We start from the raw sequence: 24,552 nt of genomic DNA on the forward strand, positions 1-24,552 counted from the left end.
AAGCTCGACATGGCGGATCACACACGATACAGCAGTACTCTTGAAGAGAACATACAAGCATGATTCAGGCAGTCTCTGTAATAGACCTGCTGTATTTCCTGAGTATTCTGCCAATAAGTTGGTAGGCTTTGGTTTGCTTTACCCACAACGTTATTCATGCGACCATTCCAAATTAAGTTTTTTGTAATTGTAAGCCCTAAGTATTTTATTGAATTCACTGCCTTTTGATTTGTGTGATTATCGTGCTAGCGATATGCAACGGATTGCTTTTGGTACTCATGTGGATGAAATCACTCTTTTCATTATTTAGTCAGTTGCCATATTTTGCACCATACAGATATCTTGTCTAAATATTTTGTTTTATTCGATGACTTCTCTATCAGTTACTGGGAACTATGACCTTTCAGACAGGCAATCACGAATCCAATGGCACAACTGAGGCGATAGTCCACATGCGTGCATTTTGATTGGAAGTTACTTGTCAGGTACAGTTACGAAAACCTTCTGGAACTCAAAAAATACGGAATAAATTTCACATTAGCTGCCAATATCACTCGTTACTTCGTGACAATTAAGAACAAGTTGTGTTTCAGGGGAGCCATATTTTCTGAAACCGTGCTGGCTGTTTGTCTATAAATCGTTTTGTTCGAGACACCTCATAAAGGTCCAACAGATATGTGTCTGTAATTTAGTGGATGAGTTGAAAGGTGGCTACATTGAGTCACTGCGCCAGAGATAGCGCCAAAGAGCTTTATTCCGCCGCCTCCATTGGCAGTGCTTGTTCAGAAGTTGTGGTGGTTAGTGCCTTGCTGAGAGGATGTTGATAGCTGTACTATTTAAGGCCATGTCGTGTGCAGTTGTTTTGATGGGCTAGACAGCAGATGTTGTTCGAATGGGGATGTTGTAATGATCAGAGTGTATTTTTCGTCAATTTATGAAGGTAAAAAACATTTTTTTATTTTTTATAATTTCCTAACTAACAATGTCTCTTGGTCACAGGTTCAGTCAACAAAGCATCTGGCTTGTGTTCATGTATTAGACTGTAATTCGGGTTTCTATGTGCAGTTATAGTATTTCAGTTTTATTTAATTAATTCAGTGTAAATGGTATTTAAAGCATCTTGTCGTACTGAGGAAGAACCGTGCCAGAAGTGTACGTTGAATCACACTTCCACAAACAGAACAGCTACAGTTGTGCCTTGTTGTTTCGTAGCTTTCATAGTTGCTGGGGACTTAATTAATTAATTGTGGTAACGAAAATTTCCTTTCATTCTTTGTTGTTATTCTATGCAGTCAGATTGCGTACTAATACTAGTCAGGGCCTACCGGCTACGAGACCTCGTAATCGTACATACAGCTACTAAAACTAAAAAAAATGTTTCCATTCCAAATAATTAAGCCCCCATGCAGAGTCTATTTTACTTTCTTGGGTTTTGGTGTGACTTGTGCAACTTTTCAGTCTGCCGATATATATCTTTCAACGAGCGATCGGTTTTATATTCCTTTTATATACGGAGCTATTATATCAACATACTCTGTGAGGAACCTCATTGCTATACAATGAGAACCGGCGACCTTCGCTTTATAAGTGTTTTAAGCTGCTTTGCTACGTAAAGGATATCGACTTCTAACTTGAACTCTGGAACATTTACTTCGTCATCTCTGGTGAAGAAATTTCGGAAAACAGTCTTTAGTAACTCTTTCTTAGTGGCATTGTCATCAGTAGCATCACCATTGACATCATGCAGTGGAGGTACTAATTTTGTATTTCAGCTGAGGTATATTATCATGACCAGGTGCTCTCTGAACTTTTGCCAGCTTTCGAGAACGAATTTCGTACTAAAAGCATGTCACATTAAGTGCACAATACATTTCAAGCCTCTGAAAAATTCGTCGATATTGAGGCTTTTGCGTTCTTTCAAAACTGACATGCTTTTGTCGTTGTTTCTGCAACAATATTATGACCCGTTTACGTACAATAGGAGTCCACTTCAATCTCTTATTAATTTATTTTGTACATGTCTCTCAATAGCGTTCGATATTCTTTCTTTGATTTTAAACCATGTCTAGTCTACGCTTTCATATTGGGACTGGAAGGAGTGGAAAATGCTCTAAAATCTTAAAGAGCGACAAAAGAAAGCTGATTGGACAGTTAATTGCAAGAGGGTCAGTGCCATTCTGTGGCTTGGGAATAACCACAATTTTCTGGGAGTGTCCACGCTTCAGAGCAGTCCCCGTCCTCTCGATGGTGTTAAAGAAAGCAGAAATCTTAACAGGGGCGAGTTGTGGCAGTTGCCGAAGCATCTGCTTGATGAGATCGGTACCTCCACTTTACTTGCATTGAGCCTCCTCAGCTGGTTGTGGACCTCGAGTGTCGCCTGTATCATTCCTCTCCAGGTACAGCGGAAGCCGTTCAGCAATCACAGCGATGTGAGCAGGACCAAGGGTATGCGACACTGGATTAAAATTGGTGGCAAAGACATTAGCTACAGAGTCTGCCACACCATCAGGCTCGCTGATGACGACGTCGTCCTGCATCTGTGGGATGCGGCGGTTTCGCGGAGAAAATTCCGAATATCCCTGTAGGCATTGCCATCTTCCCTGCAAATTGGGGCAACTTGTTTTATCCACAATTGGTTTTGACGATGCTCAACAGTAACCTTCTTTTCCCGCTGTAGCCGACCGAGTCTGCTTTCATGTCACGGTCGACATAAGCTCCCTGTTGTGAAGGACACGGTTTTTCTCGGCATGGCTTGGGGATGAAATGGTAGCAGCAGCCACTATTTTTCCTGTGGCTGATAATCGTCTCCAACAGGTGTAGAATTGAAGATGTAGAAGACCGGACATGAGATGGTGAAGTGCTGCATCCGCACACTGTAGGATCTGGTGCCCGTTGCCGTGTGGCACCTAGGCAAGCACAGTGATCATTCTAGTCTATGATGTGGGTCATAATATCACGGTTCCACTGACGGTAAGTGCCTTGTGACAGCCGACACCACGTACTGAAAACCTTTACAGATGGACAAATCAAGAACTTCCAGTTGCCTTCCTCACCTTTGAGCGAAAATGGTTTATAATGCGGTCCGATGGCGGTAGATTGATGACGGTCAAGATCCTGTAGCAAGCGCCTGCCACTGATATTCATTGCCCAAGAAGGCCATGCGGTTTGGCATTAAATTATCCCCAGAGGGAGAGAAAGCATGGTGGTAAAATCATCTGGCAGCAGATTCCCATGTGCCGAGGGAAGTGGGGAGAGCATTGGGGTGGCGGTAGTTAGCGATTAAGATGATACTACTATATTTTCTGTTAACTGTAACCCTAGGAACCTTCAGCGACTGAAGGACTGGTATGAAGGAAGTGAAGGTTGTTCAGTCAATAAGGGCCGCACCGCCGCCTTTTGTCAGGCGATATATGCGACAGCATAAGAAACTGGAAAATCGGAGACTGATTCCTTGAGGCTGGTTTCTGTTATTAAAGTGATATCAATGGTCTCCTTATGGAGAAACTGGTGATATTCATCTTTTGTGTGATTATCCTATTGGTCAGTCTTCAGACTGCTTTGATGCAACTTGCCACCATTTCCTAAACTGCACTAATTTCTTTATCTCAGAGAAGCACTCGCATTCTACGTCCTCAGTTATTTTGCGGCTGTATACAAGTTTCTGTCTTCCCCTAGAGCTTCTACCCTCTTCCTAGGTAGCATACTCGTAATTCCATAACGTCGTCCATTTCTTGAGTCTTTTTTTGGTTCACCCTTAATCCGTATTCGGTACTCATTAGAGCGTTCCAATAAACGCATTATATAATTGTTCTTCTTTTTAGAGGGGATTTATGTCGTTGCCTGAACAATAGATACAGAAGACTGCATACCTCTCTTACAGCCTTGTTAATCCCGGGTTTTCGTTCGTGGTGTTCCAATCCTATTGTTCCCTCCTAGTTCCTGAATGTATTGTGTAATATCTGCTTCACCTATTTTTCTCAGTGTTCCCAACACATCGCACCATTCTACATTGTTGAGTTGTTCATATGGGTCGACTAATCCTATTAGCGTGTCTTGATTTTCCTTCAGACATGTTTCCATTATGAAGGGCGATGTCAGCACTTCATCTAAAGTGTTTTTATCTTCCCTAAAACTGAACTGATCGCCTTTTACCAGATCCTATACTTTCATTTTTTTCCTCTGTATATTTTTCCTCTTGGCAGCTTGAATGCATCAGATCCTTAACAGATTACCCGGTAGCTTTCGGACTTACATGCCTTGCTATCTTCTGAATTGTGTCGATGATATTTTTCCAAAAGTCTGATGTTATATCCCCGGTTTCCTAGGTTCTACACACTAACTTGAGCAGTCATCTGTGTGGAATTTCCAAAATGACATCAGAAATTCCGATGAAGTTTGACAATCCCTTCTGCCTTACCTGAGATCAAGCCTTACAGAGTTCTTTTAAATTCTTACTCTAATACTTGGTCCCCTAACTCTTTAATAAATACCGAATGCTATTTGTTCTCTGTCATGTCATCAGAAAATTTTTTCCACTCACAAAGGCCTTCCTGTATTCTTTCCACGGATCAGTTCTACCTTCTGTGTTTAACAATGAAACTCTCGATTCGTTGTTAATGATAACCGCCGTTCCTTTTAATTTCACGGAAAGTTGTTTTAACTGTTTTATATGCTGTGTGAGTCTTTGCGACGATCATTTATATCCTGCTTCCTGTTTCCTGCGGCCTTTGCGTGATCGCTGCCCTGTACTTACTGTTTTCTGCTTTAATCGTATCTTTTCCTGAACAATTTAGTACATCCTTCTTTCGTTGGTAATCCATCCGTTTCCAATCATTTCTTCGCAGTTACTTTCCTTGTACCATTGTGTGGCTTCCCACTGTCTGTGAGGGCTCTATTTGGAGATGTCTTCGACCGAACTGCCTTCTCTGGTGTAACTCATCGCCTTACAGACATCCTTCGCAAACTTCATATACGTCTCGTCATTCCTCACGACATCCCTATCCCATTTCCTTCCACACCGACTCCTTCGGACGATTATCTTGAATCTCAGTCTCCTATTCATCGGTACTAAATTGTGATCTGAGTCTATAATCCGCACCTGAAGAGGCCTTACAGTCCAGTATCTGATTTCGGAATATCTCTCTATAATGTAAGCCAGGCGGTACCTACGTGAGACTTTGCGTCTTTTATAAGTATACTTTGCACCACGATAGATTCGGCCGTTTGGAAGCCTTGCAGGTCGGTAGGTGTTTAATTGCTGTTACCATCTGAAATTTATTGCAGAACTGAATAGCTCTTCTTCTCTGTCATTCCTACAGCCAGGTTCGCATTCTCCCCTAACCCTTTCTTCTATTCCTTCCACTGCAATCGTGTTCCAATCCCCCAAGATTATCAGAATTTCGTCTAGCTTTACCCACTTATATATCAGTTCGGTAACCTCATATACTTTATCTCTTCATTTGCTACGCTGTTGCTGTGAGTTGCTGCAACAATTCCTTCAACTCTCCGACGAGGTCCAGGAAGGTGATCATCATAGTTTTAACCGTTATCAGCTTGCAGTTGAGGTATTTGTCTAGAAGAGGTGCCCACAATCATTACTAGTAGCGCTAAGACTTTCGGTATTGTTTGCAGTTCTACTGCTGCATCCAAGGCATTGGTGCTGTGAAGGCTCTTGCTTGTTGTCCAGAGGGCCCGAAGGAGCTCCTGAAGATGCAGAGATGCATGGTTACCGTACAGTTGGTGGCTTTGGCTGTAGAGGGGCTGTCTTGCGGCCAGACAGGGACGAGGCAAAAGATACCAAGGGTAACACAGCGCACCGGCGCAATGGAACCTTTCATGCAGGGGGTGGAGTTGAGCGGCGCTGTTGAACGCCTTACAGCCTCTGTAATTGACAACATTCGGGCCCTCATAGTTGACATATTTCACCTGGTCCATTTTCTTCAGTTAGGAATCAGCTCTCTGGTGAGAGCCAGCACACTTAACGCAGCGAGGTGGAAAACTGCAGTGTCGTGAGACATGGCCAATCCCCTTGCATCTAAGGCACGTGGGGTTATCACGTTTGCATGTAGATGTTCTCTCATGACTTTAGAGGCAGGAAGGTAAGTGATGGTGTACATTCTCTTATCACACTCCATGTCCGGATAGAACACCAGGAGCACTGAGCTCGTAGAGCGATTTGTAGGAGGTCTGTGGCTGTAATGTGGCGAAAACAGCCTCCATATTGAAAGGCAGTTCCCATAAAATTAGTTTCAGTGGCATGGTAGGGACTGTTGGGAAGGTGTACAAGAATGTTATTCTGGGAATAAAATTCCACAACTTTGTGGTGAAAATTCAGTCGTCCAAGAGCGATTCTTGTACAAAATCTTCCCAGCAGACTTGACTTCGACGTTGACAACGGACGTTTTCCTACACCCCGAGGTATTCGCCAGATTACTGCATCCTTAGCGGTGGTCATTTCACCTCTTTCGATGCAGTATCATCTTCTTGCTTTCTCACTGTCAGTTAATCAGGCGCTGGTGCATCTTCTTCAGCCACCGAGTCGAAACGATTCTTTCAGTGTACCGACTGACGGCCTGCTGCAGATGCGCTTTAACGCTAGATTCGGCCGTTTGGAAGCCTTGCACGTCGGTAGGTGTTTAATTTCTTGAGCTAGATTGTCGCAACTTGCTCGTTCGGCGATAGGAGGCTAAGTATTTAGGGTGGAGGATTTGAGCTCGTGAGACACACTGGACTTAAACCGCATCGAACGTCGATAATTGGAGAGTATGTTGCTAGTTGCTAGTTGTTTTGCTGGGAATTGAGGCTTTCAAAGATTCTGGATACATCGTCCTCAACGAAAGGCATCATGATGTCTGTGACTATTGAAAAAATGTAAATGAAACCATTCACTGCTTATTTTTTCACATCTAGTTTCGGGGTTCACGCCATCGCTTTCAAGTGGAGACTTGTGTTGTTACTGATGGAGCACGTGAAAGCACAGACGCCTTTTCGCAGTATCAGACCAGGTGCCAGGCAGGTCATGGTACGTCTTTTGATACTTATAAAACTGGTTCGTCAGAAAAGTGACTGCCGAAGTTAAAAGAATATGGATTTGTGAAAACTATGAATCAGGGAAAAATTCTGCATACAGCCACTTGCTGCGTGTCCTCTTCGCTGTAGATTAGTTGTAGGTTTGTTTACCCAGGCACTTCTAAGACGTTATACGTGTCACAGATATGCATCGTTAAATTGAATACGAAGATAACTGAAAGGAGCAGTTGTTGAAGCTAAGCTGTTCGTTTACTGTACATCACATTTCATTTATCATCATAAGTAGTTATAATAGGTGAATTACCTAAAACTTGCACCGCAAAAATATTGCAGAAATCAAAAGTGCTATTGATGTGCGGTTTGGCGGAATGGATTGGAAACCAATGATTCGTACTGTTACCCAATCAACAGATTGTAATAATACTTAGAAATCGTATTTTTATAAACGTCCACTTTTTAAATTGGAGCAATTCCTATTGACATTTACAAACTTAAAATGGGGTAAATTAGAATGCCAGTGGTGTTTATTGTAGGATTCTAGTGCGAGTCGTTTAAGAGATTCTGTATTTTGAAAAGTTCCGACACTGATACTTGTACAGTACTTATGGTATCACACACTAAAGAACAACACGGGTGCATGCATTAGTTATGTGGGTTCTGGCTAGTAAGTAGACAACTGACCACCACAGGTTGTGTTCAAAATAGCCACCAACAGCGATAATAGACGCTTCCAGTCCAGCACCGAACAACGGTTGCACATGTGCCAGCATTTCAGGGGAGATGTCCTAGCAGATTGCATTAATACTTCGTTGCATATTATTGGGAGTAGCTCCTACGTCCTTGCAGACAGCATTTTTCAGCTTTTCCCACGTCAACTCCCAGGAAAAAGCCAGCCATGTGGAGGTTCTCTGCGTCCAGTCCAAATACCTGGAAACAATTAGTGAAGACTATGGGTTTGACAGCAGCCATGTTGATACCAAATGCTCCTTCTAGTTTGCAGAAGAACGTGTCGTAGCATCCGTGGAAGATGGTTTGTTAACAGGCTGTGATACTTGCAAGCGTTCTATGAGAAACGGCCTACTAGTCGATGGTTCACTGTCCAGCATCATGTATTTACACTCCATGGTCGCTGACATTCCACCTGACGAAACCAACGTCAATGGGGTATCGGTCGCTAACCGATAGGCAGCACTTAGAAATTATGCGCCGCCAGTTACGTCGCCACGGCGACACGGGAGGACTGTCGCCAATGATTACGTTGCTGTCAATGAGACGCAACCATCGCCTCTCTAGAATTCCAGCGGCAGGTGCTCTAAAGTTCAAACAGTCATTCAATAAGCCCATTTTGTGTGGTTTCCTGTTGAATAAGATTTACAGATTTTCACTGTGCCCATGGCCTCTGATCTACTGAATAGTTATTGTATCGAAACTGATTTGTGAATCTACGGTATCTGTAAATGTTTCAACATTCAAAGCTACTGTTAGCAATTGACGCTGCAACTACAGCAACAAAGTTATGTATTTTTTTTACTGTTCCATATTAAATGCAGAATAAATTAATATCTGAATTCTCTCCTCATGAACAGCATCTGTTCCTCCGTCCTGTATCCACTAAAGGGCCACGCAACTTGCAACTGAAGTTATAACAGTCAACAGACGAACAGTATACGTTTTGGCGGTTTACCTGACCATGACTGGTAAATGCAGCTTCATCAGTAAATAAGATACATGATGCGTCTGGAGTATCCTGCAACTCTTGTTGGGGAGAGATGTGATAGGGATGAAACCTATGTCAGTGGGGAATGTGTAGGACACTTGCCTCACTCATGCTACTTCCTCGTGCTATTGTGCAGGACCTAGCATGCGGATCCACTGCATCAGCAGCAAGAACAATAATTTACCCCTCTTCTGCCGTCACGTATTTCCTTCTGTTACGTTATCTAGGTGTTACGCTACCACTTTCACATAAATGTTTTGAAGATGTTGACAACTAATGCCGGGATGACTTGCATGTATTGGGGTATCTTGCCGCATACACCATACAAGAACAAACTGCATTCTGCCTACACTCTCCATACACCATGTGCTAGCCGGTATTTTCTGTATTGGTAAATCCCATCGTCCACACAAAGCCTACTGCTTGGACTGTCGCACGCTGACTAGTAAGTGGCAGCGTACTCTAGGAACACACGAGCATACCAAAGCATACCTGACAATATTTTATGTGGCAACTATGCTGGTTGACTGGTACGAACAAGTGTCGGTGTCAAAACTTTTGGTAACGATATCTCGTAAATGACTCGCACTAGACTCCTGAAACATACACCGTTGGAATTATAATTTACCGTACTTCTAATTTGTTAATGCCAACTGGCATTGTTTGTTTGCACAAAATATACAATTTCTAAGTGCTATACCATCTGTTCACTCGCTAACAGTATAAGCCTCAGGCTACCAAATACACTCTGCGAAATTCGTACATCAATAGCATTTTCCATTTCCGAAATATTTACAGTGTAAGTTTCAGGAGAGTCACCCTGAACATGCAAAAATATTTTTAAAAATACACACGGGCTGAAACAGAAAATGGACATGTACATGAGTGTGAGAGATAGTCATCAATGGTAAGAGCAAGATCAATTTAATCTTGTAAGTTATTGCCCAATTTAGACTTCATGCTGATGAGAAATATAGATCAAAAGGACAAAAATGGAAGCAACTAACAATGTAACACTGTAGCTGACAGATATTGTTTTTTTTTTTACATTTCTGTATTAACAAATTTTTCTATGTAGTAATTTATACATCTTAAATCCTGTAAACGACATAAAGTAAGAACTGCACTTAGAAGAAACAATAAAATTTTCCACACACTATCTCATAACCTAAAAAGACAGCGAAGATTACTTTTCGTCTTTCGGGGCGTGCAAAGTCACGTGTAGTAAATGCTCAGCTCAGTTCATTAGTCGACCAGGCTGTAACATGAACACCAGCTTCCAACAGCACATTAACACCACACGCTACTACACATTACACAAATTTATAGCATCAATCCACATAAAAGACACAGGAAATCTATTTGGCAGTGTACATAGCAACTCTTTGAACTAAGGACACAAGATATCTCTGTGGGATGAACTAGAAATCTATATCCACAGAGAAGTCTTGGGGGAAAACTTTTCAACGAAAATAAAACAGGCCCAACAAACTGTGATAAATTATTAAAGCATATTCAGAATCTCTCGTGAATTGCAGGGCACAGCAACTTACTTAACTTCTTCCAGTCATACTCCAATAAGTTACTCTCAGGGTATACGTTTCTGATCGGTTTTTATTTGTTTTACTCTACCTACGTTATTTATGTATAATGTGTTTTAATCGACCTTGTAACACTTGAAAGAACTTACGAAACATAAACACGAGATATAACAGACAAATGTTGATAATCCTAGTGGCAGTTTATGGAGTTTTTTTCGGGATTCACTGGAAGATGGACAGCAAAGTTTCATATAACAAAGATACAAAGGCTAAAACTGGATAACAAAATAATTTCTTTAAGGAAGACGCTTACCCAACGATACATGTAAGACAAATCCAGTCTAGTCTCCATAAGAACAGATTATATGTCTATGATGCATTCACTGAGATCTACGAAGCTATGTACGAAAACCTTTTGGATGGAGAACGCTGCTACTGCTAGTAGCCTCTCTTGGCACAAAGTACTTCCCAGAAAGGTTTCTATGTTCTTCATGCTAGAGGAATATTGCTCCGTCTCAGACGTTGTCATCGGTTAGGTAACATGAACTTCTAGGAGTTTTATTGTATCACTTAAGGGCTTCTGCAGATTATTTTCGAGCAGGGATTGCAGAAGTGAAACAGTACCCTTGAAAGTTCTGAACTCGTTCTTCGTCTACGGTATCTGAATCCCCGCTGTCAGATAATTGCATCCGAGGAAGGGATATAGTTCACAAGTCGTCAGCGGAAATTGACTTGGAAACGAAACAAAGTTTTCAGACTTGAATAATGTTGCGGTGACCAGATGCCCCGTAAGTTTAAGCGTCCAGTAACTTGAGCGATGATTGTCCAATCACGCCTTTCGCGGGAACAGTTTTGGAAGTTCGTTTTCTTGTCTCCGTCTCTTCGCAGGTCAGAGCAGCTCTCTGACGTGGAAGTCGTGTTAGTTACGAATAATTTAAGTAGGAGCGATAACGTAGGTAATATTGTGGGTAAAGCTAACCAAAGACTACGATCTTTTGGCAGAGCACTGAGAAAATGCAACAGGTCTACTAAAGAATCTGCCTACAGTACACTTGTTCCTACTCTTCTGGAGTGTTGGGAGTATTACTGTGTGGTGTGGGATCCACGTCAGATAGGATCAACAGACGACAACGAAACAGTTCAAAGAAGTTCAACTCGTTTTGTGATATCGCGAAATACGGGAGAGAACACCACGGATATAATAAGTGAATTCGAGTAACAAGCAGTAAAACAAAGGCAATTGTCGTGCTGTAGTATCTTCTTATAAAATTGTAATCACCAACTCTCTCCTCAGAGTTTGAAAATACTTTGTTGGTGCCCACCTACAAAGGGAGAATGATCATAGTAATAAAATAAGAGAAAGCAGAGTTTGCACAGAAATATTTAAGTGTTCGCTTTTCCCGCGCGCTGTTGGATAGTGGAACGGTAGAAAAACAGCTTGAAGGTGGAACGATGAACGCTCTGTCAGATATTTAATTGTGAACTGCAGAGTAATCACGTAGATGCAGATGTAAATGTAGATGGTACCTCTGATATTCTGTACGGTTCTTTTGAAATGTTCTAACCGTTGAGGTAGTTAGTGTGTCAGATGCTCGTTTTTTTTTTTTTTTTTAATTGGCCTTAGAATATGTCGACATGTGGTATAATTCAGTACAGACACGCAAAATTGAAATACTACCTGCTCTAATTTTAAGCGGAGCTCTCTCGCTTGAGGAATTAATGTAAACTCAATTTCCTCAAGGCACTCTACAAGTGACTTTCAGTTTTCGTATACTACCTGCTAAATTATTGATTCAAAATTCCATCTCGTTCTGGAAACACGAGGGACTTTCCTGTGAGTTACCACTATTGTTCACTGTGAAGGACTATGAAACAAACGGGAAATTTTACTACGTTCATAAAAAAGAAGAAATTACAACGTCCTTGGTATCACTAGTTGTTTGGATTAAATTCAGGTTCAACTTACGGATGTAACAGTGAACAAAATAGGTATGCTTGGAATGCTATTTCAGAATGTTCTGTACACCTGAGTGACGAATACTCATATCAGCTGCACTACCGCAGGTCCGAGAAGTAGCTTTTCTGAAATGTATACAATATTCAGTACAGTTTCGTTTGGCGATTCTGCTCAGTTCTTGCATCAGGTTCACGAGAATTGAGGGAAGTCGAGGTCTGACCTTAGTCAAAGTGTATCTGATAACAACCGCTCGCGATAAGTGGGAAATTCGGGTTCGAGTATCGGTCCAGCGCACGTTTTCATTACCGTCATTCCATTGTACAGCTGAAGATAGTTCTTATTCGCAAATGCGAATACATTTCACGTCTTTTATAATGGTTGTAATCGCCGCAGTGTCTCTCCCTTCAGATGTCTGTGCACGTCGGAACGAACTTTGTTCTGAAGAACAAAGGCACTGCAATATCGTATCGTATCATATAAACAGTGGGATTGCTGAAATATCAGTTGTCTCACCTGCAATAACTGACTCAAAATCAGCACGAGCAACGTACTTTTTTACTCGGTCTTCATAAACTTCCAGCATACAAGAAAGGTAAATCATTTACAAGATCTTTTGAAGTGCATTTGAAAGCAATAGCCTCCAAAAGATGATAGGTGAGCGCAACATCAAGTTTAGCAGTGGAATTTATAAGACGGAGGACAATTTCCAGACTTTTTAAACCACTCCCTTCACATGATCACTACGTGCAAGCTCAAAAGTAACACAAAATTACCAGAATGATATTTTCACTCTGCAGCGGAGTGTGCGCTGATATGAAACTTCCTGGCAGATGAAAACTGTGTGCCAGACCGAGACTCTAACTCGGGACCTTAAGCCATGTCTCCCCAATATCCTCTCTTTCAGGAGTGCTAGTTCTGCAAGGTTCGCAGGAGAGCTTCTGTTAAGTTTGGAAGGTAGGAGACGAGGTACTGGCAGTTTTAACGCAAAATTCCTTACCTGCGTTATTTCAGAGTGTATGAAACCATTTCTACAGATATACCCATTGCGCCTTACAATTGACTGCCTATAAGCAATGTTTTAGCTGTTGTATAATATCGTGTTTCCCTAAAGGGTTGCGCTAGTTGCGCTACAGCTGTGCGGTCATCTTTGGATTACACCACTCATGTTTCTTTATCTTCTGTGATAAATTTCCGAGATCGTCAACGCCTCTTAGCCTCGAATTCGTTAAACACCATGCCTTTTCTTTTGTAAATAACAAATACGGAGAAAATAGCAATTTTTTCTTAATATCAAAAATATATATCCAGTCTACTGTCCTGTAAATGTCTTGCCTGAAACTTTTTACAATGTCATTTGTTTTATTACTAGTTTTCTTTATTAACTTGTTATCGCCGTCGGTCTCCCTGGGTCCTTGATGCGGACCTTATCTTCCAACGCCAGGTAAGAGAAATTAGTTCCCCAAAAATCTACGAGCTGAATCATTAAACATATTAATTTAAAACTGTAGACACCGCAAGCCACGTCATCCAACTCACAACAGCCTATCGATTCCTCTCGTGTGACAAACCGTGGAAGCTGGTCACCACGGTTTACTCCAGAGTCTTCTCCTTATTGCAATTTCAGAAGCATAACTGCTCTTAGGGATCAGTCATACAATGATATCATAATGTTACAGCATAGTATGGGTATTAATTAGATTCAGGCTCTCCTATTTTTGTGTCACGTTGGCGAAACGACTGTGGAAAAAGAGAAACCGCACATAGGCGAGGTTCAACAGCAGGAGGGCAAGTGGAGGCTCCCTCGGATACACGTCGAAGCGTTGCTCCAGTGCTCAGAATAAAACAAAACCTGCTGCCCCCACTCCCTTCTCCGCCTCTCGCCAACGAATTCAGTGCTGGAATTCGGAATCAGTAGCGCAGAACAGGATTTTGCACCCGCGAAGAACTGAGCACGTTAAGGCTGACTGTCAGTTTCAGACATGACTGTTGTTGGGAAAATTTTCATAATATTCTGTGTACATCACAGTCGCTTGATGGAAAATTTATTGGTGCAGTGGTTACTGGTTTCGGGCTGACTCGCCCATTCTCAACCACATACCCAAAAATCATGAAGGAAGAATCGTTCAGAAATGTTTAGATACAGTGTGCATGTCCGTGCTAAAAGTACTTTTATGATTATGGACATATCTTGCTATTAACCGTAACTAGATACACAGCATGGTGTCTAAATATGTAAGAATGTCAAACTATGATTAGTAAGTTTAGCATCGTCAGACTTTTTACGAATACACACTTTTGCATATTTGGGAACCAGATTGTACAGCAAACGTTTGTGGTTCAAATTAATTTTGGCGCTATGTCTTGTTAGATATTTCTTCCCATAGGTGCCTGCTAGCCCCGCTGTCTGGCGATGCACGTACTTCTTGATTCGAGGAATGCTTCTTCAGAATGGTAGGTTCGCAACTGTGTAGTGTTGATAAATTTATATTTTGCCCGTCTTAGTTGCATTAATATATATTTTTTTACTACCGAAAACCAGTAACCACCGCAGCAATAAACTGTACATTCATGAAACTGAGACGAACAAAATAAAAATTGATCAAATTTTCCAGAACCCTACAGTGTTGCGAACCTAACGTCCCGAAGCACCGTGCCTCGAATCATTAAACATATGCAAAGGTAGCAGACACCTACTGGAAAAAACTACTGTTCCTAGAAAAAAGTCACTGCTGAACTGATTTTAAACGTGAATTTTTCCGAAATACCCAGGCGTGTGTATTCGTAATAGGCCTGATAGTGCTAAACTTGCTGATCACAGCTTGACTTCCTTGTACAACGCTATTCGCACATTTTGACACCATGTTGTGTTACTAGTTACGGTTTAACAATTTATGTCTATAACCATGCAAGTGCTTGTAAATGGACATGCGTACTGTATGTAAATATTTTCGTACGAAAATTACTGCGTAATTTTTATGTATGCGGGTTGAAACTGGTGAGTCAGCCAGAAACGGTAACCACCGGGCTGTAAACTGTATATTCACGCAACTGAGGCGGACATGATAAAAATTTATAAAATTTTCCTCAGTACTAGAAATTTTGGGCTCTACCATCCCGAAGCAGCTGCATCCAATCAACATGACGGTAGCTGTCAGCGCGGAGGTTCATATACATAGCAATGATTATTTATCCGTCATAGAGGCAGGAGACCGGATTATTATAAGATTGAAATCGTTATGTACTGTAATATTTTATCAGAGGCGAATATTTTAATGGGGTCCTTAGGACTTCCCGAAAGTGGTTATTATAGCAACGTCAACAGTAAGAATCTGCCAGCTATAAATAACACTGTTAACATTGTTAGTTTGCAAGGTGGCTATAATTTAGAACTTTACAAGCACTCATCTACATACTTTCCGTCATTTACAAATGGGAAAGGTATCATTTGATAGATTGTACGTCATATATATATGAATTTTAAAAGAAGACTGTCAATGTCACGTACACCTTGTAAATAGTTGTTAACACTTATTGCATGAAAGGTGACGGAGTGTCTTTATTATCAAAATGGCGTAATGAATGATAGCCTATACTAGTAGGTGTGGAACGCCAGTGAACATGAAACAGCAGGTGTAACTCAAGCCCTGGGTGGAAAAGCCCTCACATGTGTGTTGGTCCTGCTTGACACAGGAAGTAGCCAAGAAGGACAGTCGGGGCATCTGAGTGCGGAAGCAGCGGCGGCCGGCCGGATTTATAGTGGGGGCGGAAGGAGAACCGGAAAATACTTCGGAAACTCTGAAAATCTTGTATGCAGCAGAGAGGAACGAGAAAGCGTTACCTCGGAAATCACGCTGAGGGGGGGGGGGGGGGGGGTTATTTCCGAGGATTTTTACTCTGAGAAGCGTAAGGTCGTTGACATTATTTTTTAGGGGAAATAAATCACGATATTCAAGAAAATGTAACACACGTTCAATTGTATTGTAAAATCTTTCAAGTGCGTGAATGTGTGCTTGCTCTGTCAACAAAAACACTCAATTTAGGATTCTTTGAAAATATGATAAATCTATGTCATCATGCATTCGACTTCTACTTCTAAATAAAATTCAGTTTCGGATTTCTCCATGCATTGCTTTCTATAGCTATACACATCTGTGTTGCCCCCAAGTTTTTCCTTATGACATCTATCCATCTTCTAATAGTTCTCGGCACAATCTTTTCTGCTCTGTTGGACTGCAGCAAATAAAATCATTGGCCCACCTACTAACCATCAATGTGCGAAACTACACGTCTGGCCTCGGATTCATTTGTTTCTTTTCCTGTCTCCCCTAGCGATTCCCGACGTATGTTTCACTGCCTTTAGCTTTTAAAGTGTTTTGCGTTGTGTTTCACTACCATAAGTCAAATCAGGCAATACACAATGATTATAAAATATTCTTTTGGCTCTCAAGTGAAGCTTGGTTTTGAAAATTATATTTATTTCATTGGACACTCTCCTGACCAATTTAAATCCTTGGTTTATTTATTTTGCTGTCCATCCAGTCATTGTGGCAAAAGTACGGGTACGGTGTCATTGGCTTTTGCGTTGCCTGCTCCAGTTGATAGCTTTACGTAGGGAATAATGGGAAAGTAAACACGAAGATGATTACACGAGTTAACGTAACCAATGAGTAAACCATGTCCTATAAACATCGTCACTGAGTGGTGGGTATTCCTAATTAAATGGGATAGTAATTACTTCGCAAACTTTCCGCGGTGGACGACAAAAGACTAAAATATGGTTGGTCGGCGTTCGGAAAGATCTGTGGAGAGGGAAAATATTCCATGGTTTGGAGAATATGATTCGCTTTCTGCAATTACGAGGGAGGGGAGCAAAGCTTTGCTGGGAAGCCAGCGCTGGGCAGAAAGTGTCTTCCATTTTGAGCGCCCGTGTTTGACGGTTGCTTAGTATAAGCTTTTGTTTTGGTACAGATGGACATGCTGTCTTTACTCTCAGGAGAGATTTATAGTTATAACGGTTAGGCACTATACTCTTGCGAACTTTTACGATTCGGGGACTTCGCCTTCTCATAGGGAGTCGTAACTGAGTACGCAGTTAAGTACGCAGTGTTCAGTGATTGAGAGCACTTCGTCTGACTATACTCACGTAGAGACGTTTTCTGAATTCCGTCTTGTGGTTGGGAGCTCGCGTTTCTTGTCTTTAGAACGCGGAAAGGAGAAGGCAGTATTAAATAATACTAGTCAGATGAACGCCTTCTGCTGTTTTAGTCTTTGAAAGGTTTTTTTTTTAATTATGTGGCTGCAGTTCTTCCATCGTTACAGACGTGTATGAGAACCATCACTCCAACGCACCGGATGCAGTACATACAGTGATATTGCTAATTGCTTCGGCTTATTAGGGCTATAAAGCTAAACAGCTGTGATCAAGTCAAGTTTATTTCCACAGAAGTTGCACACCACTGTAGGTCATCTTTGAAGCTAATGTCTCCTAACGTTTGGTATGTAGATGAGATCAGTCATCTCGCATTATTTATGTTAGATCGTGTAGCCATAAAAAGGGGCATATTTGGGCAGTTGATCAATCATATTCGTTAGGAATATCATTTCTATCTCTTTATGTCCATTGGGCATTGATATATAAACTTTTGTAATATATGATGGGGTTTTAATGTACAAAAAATGTTTAAGCAGAAACAGCACTTACGATTTTGTAGTTACTAGTTCCCTTAATCATACATTTATGTTTATGTTGTAATTTATATGTTAAAGAGAAAGAAGGAGGAGATAATATCACCATTAAGAGATCCTAAGATATGCTTCAGGTGGTAGTCAGACAGGGCCAAATCTTCATTTTCGCATTCACTATTTTCCGTTGCGCATGTTCATTTTACACTCGTCTGGAGTAGCATCTTGGAAGTTGTTTTGCTTTTTGCTCCTTAAATCCACAATTTACTTACAAAAAAAGGAATAAATTTAAATTTAGTAACAAACACCTGAATTAAATTAATTTTGCTGTTACCATTAATGAATTTCCATCATACCTCTACACACGTCCCTATCCGGTTACAGCCCATCCTTGTTGTTAAAATCAAAGAAAACAAGTATTTATGTATACATATAACTATTTAAGCTATTAATGGAATTTTCCTGTGCATTGAAGCAATGGCCAATCACCAGCATTTTCATCTTTCAATTACATTTATTTTCAGCAAGCATATATTGGCATTTGTCTTATCTTTGAATCAACCATCTAAGAAAATTTACAGCGAAAAGCACATGCAATAAATGGCACTACGCAGCATTCTTTCGACTCTTCTTACCTAGTAAGTGCACTTCACTCTTACAAATTCGTATTATTAACTGTAGCGGTGAGTTTCATGAAAAAGCAATTTTATCATTAGCACAAAACGTAACATAACCTGCCTTGGTCTGATGCTGTGAAAAGGCTACTGTGCTCTTCACTAGCACCAGAAATGCCACAATTCTCAACCTCAGGACGCTTGCTAGTTATGCGCCATTGAAAAGTATAAACAAGTGACTGAGACTGTAAACTGTTTTACCTATATTCAAGGAATTTATTGAACATATTAATGAAGCTGATGAATTGGGACAATAAGATCGCAGAGGGCGGTTTTCAGGTTTCAGAAATTTTTCCAGTTGATCTCAGGAATAATCCTCGTAAAAATTGTATTACAGGTAGTGATGTTTTAGCAAATGGCTAAGTTATGGTAGTGGGATATACCCTGAAGTGACTTTATAAAAATCTGTCTGGAAGCTTATGTCGACAGTTTCACAATATATGTAATTCGGAGATAACATTTTTAGGCCATAATGGTTACATAACTCACGTACTAGCACATACTATACTGTGAAACTAAACATAAAATGAATTTAAAGAAATTTTTCACAATCAAAGCATTGCATGCTGTTCTAAAGTAGGAAGGGCGAATTAAGTGCTGTATCCCCTGGCAACAAAGCCACCGACCATCACGGGCTCCGCCTTCAGCAAAGGATGCTCAGGCAGTACCCGGTCGGCAACCCACGGGTATCTGACCTTGAGAACACGTTGCCAGTCGCTTCGCTATGATGAACCAAACTATGAAAGAGAGCAAAATTTATATCGATACATAATCACTAGCTGTCGCAGATACTTATTTAAGTCCCACACAACAGTGGCTTGCCTCTTGTCTGCTGGTTCTTATCAACGAAGATAGACGCCACGAAAGTCGGTGAGATCGCCGTTTTGTCTAACATGGCGAAAACTGCATCTAGATATATTTACTCATTCAGGATATATTTAGTATCGCCTGTCTTAGATGCCCAGCACAATGGGTTTGCGGAATTGCAAGGACTACACTGCACGTCCCCCTCCTCAATTCTAATGCCCATTCACGCCTCAGCCCAGTGTGGTTGATTCGTACAGTTACTAACACGTAAACTTGGCCGGTTTTCGTTTCTTCTGGTTTCGGATTTGTGGTTTTACGCGGCAATTCAGTATTAGCAGCCAATATGATTTTAATATATCAGCAACTTTAAGTGTTGTGAATTTGTGTTAGTGGATGCAGGAGTGGAAGCAGATATTAGACAGTTTTGGGTTATTATTTAAGTCTTAAATATTTACCAACATTCGTATGATTAATATTAAAAACGTTTTCTGATAACCACGCTGTTGAGCACCGCCAACAAGCAAACCAAGTCGATCAACAACTAAAATATATCACACTTTTTTTAAAGCAGCTGGTACACATTTGCAGGAAAGTGAGATAAACTGTGTATATTGTGTAGCAACGTTAAATGGGCATCTTTGTTGGCACTGTTATGTTATATGATCGAAATGTGATTGCCAGACCAAATATATGATTTCTAATTCATATTTTGGTAATGTAACTAATCATTATATGCTACACTGAAATTGCACACTCTTTTATATTCAGATTAACGTCATCTTGAGTGCACACACTGCAACAAGTACTGTCTCTTTTTGCACTACACTAACGCATCCTTCTAGTACAATAGTAGTGACAGCCAGGCAGGCGGTTTTCAGGCTGATAATGATGGAGTTTTCCCGTGTCCTTGATTGTATTTTACATAAAACGCATCTTTTCGTAGGGATAAACTGATTTGTCTGTAGCAGAAGTGGACAACGTTGGGTGCCCAGAAGGGAAGCGTCCATCCTCAGCACATTCATCGTCGTAGAATCTGTAAAACAACCCTTTCCTGTTATCAAAAACAAAATGTGTAAAACTGCTGACAGAAAATGTCGCCTCCTCTCACCTTCCAACACTTTCAGTTTCTTCAAAAATTCTTGTCGTATTACATCAGTCGCCATGAGTTGAAAGCTAGTAATTCAGTTTCACATCTTCTTTAACAGGAAATTTACTTGGTTTATAACCTACAAAGAGTCAACTCTGTGACGTCATGGGAAAGAAACAGTCCGTCCTGTTTACTTAATTTCCTTTTTATAGTAGCGAAATTCATATTATTGGGTAAGAAACTGTCTCTCTCACAGCAATGCTGAACTTTGTTGAATTTCCCAGAATCGTTTGGGTGCAGCAAAAATCTGTCTAGTCGTTTTTATTCTCCGCTGAGCAGTTGACTGAGAATAGACGAAGTTAGATATTATTTTGGTGCATTATACAGCCACATATATATGAGCACAAATCCTTTGCACTATTCTTGCCTTTTGCCCTCGTGGTAAACATATACCGTGCTTGTATCAGTCGTTCATAGTGTATATGCAAAAACATTGACAGGAGGGTCGCAAGTACAACATATTGTAAACTCAGATTTAGTTTCAAAGGGGAATGACAGAGTTTTACTCTGTCTGACGGATTGCTCTTGTAATGTGAAGAGCACAGGAGACGCTCCGACGTACAGAAATCATGTCATCCGTTTAAAAAATGTAATTCATAATATATAGACAAAAGAGAGAGGTCTCATTTTGCGTAAACGAGCTCCCTAGAAAAGATAGCTGAGCACTTTACATTATAAATAACGTGCCAACACCTCAAAGAGGAGAAAATTCGCCACTCAGATCAGAAACTTACAGATCAGGAATATGCTAAAATAAAAGGATTAGCTGGCACTCTTTCTTAAAAAGTTAAACACCAAGACTGTAATTTATATGTATGTACTGTATAGAAATACACCGGATCTAGACTAATAGTAGCAGGTAGCACATGTTGCTAAATCCCTAGGAAGCAATTACAATTACTGCAGTGGTGTAGGGATGTGAAAACTTCGTGACATCTACAGAGATCAAACCAAATTTACAAAAATCTGAAATTAGTATCCTGCAGTTAATAAAGAGCTGTAATCCACTAAACAGACAGAAAGGGAAGGAAATAAAACAAAAACTGAATGAGAAAATTCATAATTAAACCTAGAATTGTGGTGTACGATTAGATGAAACCCGATCGTCTGAACAAGAGATTCATTATTACCCACTGAGCAAGAGCAACGTAGAGATATCACGTAGAGGATGGATTGAATTGGAGAGCGAAAACAAACACATCTGTTCCTACGATGAACAAGAAACCTGTCTGCCACGCAAGTAGGCCACGTTCAGTTCATTTACACAGCAACACTTGAGCGTAGTACGTAAATTATACAGAAACTATTTCCTTTTCCAAGTCAAAATTTTTGATAGTCTTGCCAACAAGTTTAAAATGTATGTCTAGTGATGTTATAGCTTTTATGACGCCACGTAGACATTAGTGTAGTTTCCAGCCCGTTACCTTGTCCTATAGACACAGATGTAGTAATATGTATGGATTTATTGTTGTTGTGCTAGTTACTCGATATTAACCCAGGTAATACGAAAATAAAGGTTCGGTTGAGCCTATCGAAAAGGGTGTGTTAGCCCATTAAGAAATATACTCTCTTCATATTTTATCAATAAACATCTGTATATGAAGACACTCAGATTCGGAAGTTCTGTAACTTAACACCACTTACTAATAATTCGTCTGGGCGAGTATACTAGACACAGTTCAGAGCACTCTAAATTTTGCTGGTGATGACGTGTGGCACCCACAGAAGTGAAATTGCTGAAGCGAACATCAACCGACGTAGAATGCTACTGAATAGCTGTCATCCTACTGAATGGATGTCATCCCGGCAGGTAACGGTTTCGTGAATAAAGCAGTGAGAATCGGTAGCGAGTAAGAGGTTAGGGAGAGAAACTCTTCTCTTTCCAACGATTTCGTGCGTGGCAACAGGTCCGCGCTAACCTCTCCAGTTGTACAGCCGCTCAGTATCGGAAAAACTTCGACATGTAGAGCTCGGCCCTGGGCGCCTGGAGCGCAGTCGGAAATAAATCAAGGGAACTTACACTGCTAGCCCGGAGCCTCTCACTGCGGCTGCGTTATATATAACGGCACGAAACAGGGAAGTGTGGGCCAGAACATCGCAACACTCGATAACAAAAACTCCATTCCAATTCGTCCGTGCAGTTTCTGTCTATGCACTTATTTACTTCAAGAGAAATATTTTAACCATATTTTAGTTTTAGTTTTGATGAAAATATGAAGTAAAATATGTCAGATAGTAAACAACCAAAAGCGTTAAGCCAGTTCAGAAATTTCAAGTATTTGAGAAGTATAAAAGCAAAGTAAAGCTTTTCTCAATGTGGAATATTTGGAAGTGAGATGAAACTTGTTACTATACTCTGTTCATCATTACAATAAACCTGAAATAAACGAACACAAATGCGGTGATTGGTCAGGAGACGTAGCACACGTACACTGGTGTTGTTACGCTCCTAGAAACAGCTATAACGTATTGTTAGACACCTTGTTACTAAGTTACGTTAAATGACAACTTAAGATATTCTAATGAATTAACAGCCACCAACGTTTTTCTTGATCACACATTAGCTACTTAGTTTTTCTTTAAAAAATCGTGTACAGTCCTAGTACTGTTATGCTAATAATGTGTCATTGTCGCGCTGGGTGATTGTCGTGCCGTTAACACGTAGCATAAAAATGGCTGGCACCGCTTCCTGCTCCGTAAAGAAACACTCGTGTGAACGTGGTTGAAAGGTGACGGGAAATATGTTGACCTTAATGATTTTTGCAAATTTACAGAAAATATCCGCCCTGAAGTTCTTCGAGGGACTGTATTTGATACAGTTGATATACAGACGGACATTGGATGTACAACTGAATCGGTAGCGTAGTAGATAGGTAATCTGGTGCAGTTCCTGGGGCGTAGGACCAAGTCTCTCCTTGATGATCTTTTTCTTCGTTGAATCTGAAATACGTACATCTCGTAATGGCAAAATTCATCATCGTTTTTTACGACTAACGCGCCTCTTCTTGTTTCTAATTACATACTGCACGCAAAATTCCAGTTTTGGTTTCCAATATACAATATTAAATATTTATATTTTATGAAAGATTGTTAATAAAGCTTCTTTAAATTAAGAAAACCTAAAAACTCGCTTTAGGACAAAAGTTAAAAAGCAAATACTCTTTATTTGGACTATGTCCATTGTTTTACATCACAAATACAGTCTAACATTGAACAGAGTGATAAGTGTCGGAAACATGAAAGACAGTCATTTTCGCAGCATCGAGCACACCATACAAACGCTGCATTTGTAAATTTTCCACCGTACGATTAGAATATGACCGTAAGACAACTGATTTGGAGCCAAGTCATGGAATTTGTAGGGAAAATAACAAGACTGTTACGCTGGCAGACGTACTGGAATTAACGCACTCGGGATTACTACATGTCATCGCCGAACGCTGGCGGGATATACAACGGCAGGTCAGAAAATAAGTGAGAAAATGCGGTGCGTCTGTGCCTTCGTGGATCCTGTTGTTGATTGACTCATCATGAACGTAGCAGATGACAGTTCAAGAATTGAAATGTATTTGTCACATTCGGATAAGGAAACAGCTAAGGGATTACGAGACGGCTGTGTAATTAACACCTTCAGTGGCTTCAGTATTCGACAATCTGGTGGAACCTCTGGAGTATGCTTTTGCAGATCGCTCAGGAAAATTACCCTGTGTTTTTCATCGCTCTTGTTTATAAATACAATAATAAATTAGGCGAGAACGAGAGCATATTTTGCTTTCCGTCTGGTCATCTAAGAAGCGTGCGGTAGTGCTGGAGTTTTGCCGAATATCGCTTCATTCTCTTTAATAATTAAATGACATTCGGAGCTATACTGTTTCTTCGATCGTCTCTTTTTTACATGTGAGCTGCTACTGCTCACATCACTGCAGGTTAGTTGGAGCAGTTAGTGTTGTGTTGGCTGAAGAGCCAACACCGTTTTACGAGAGGAGGCCGATATGCAC

This window comes from Schistocerca piceifrons, chromosome 5, assembly GCF_021461385.2.
Source record: "Schistocerca piceifrons isolate TAMUIC-IGC-003096 chromosome 5, iqSchPice1.1, whole genome shotgun sequence".
NCBI classification, from domain to species: domain Eukaryota; kingdom Metazoa; phylum Arthropoda; class Insecta; order Orthoptera; family Acrididae; genus Schistocerca; species Schistocerca piceifrons.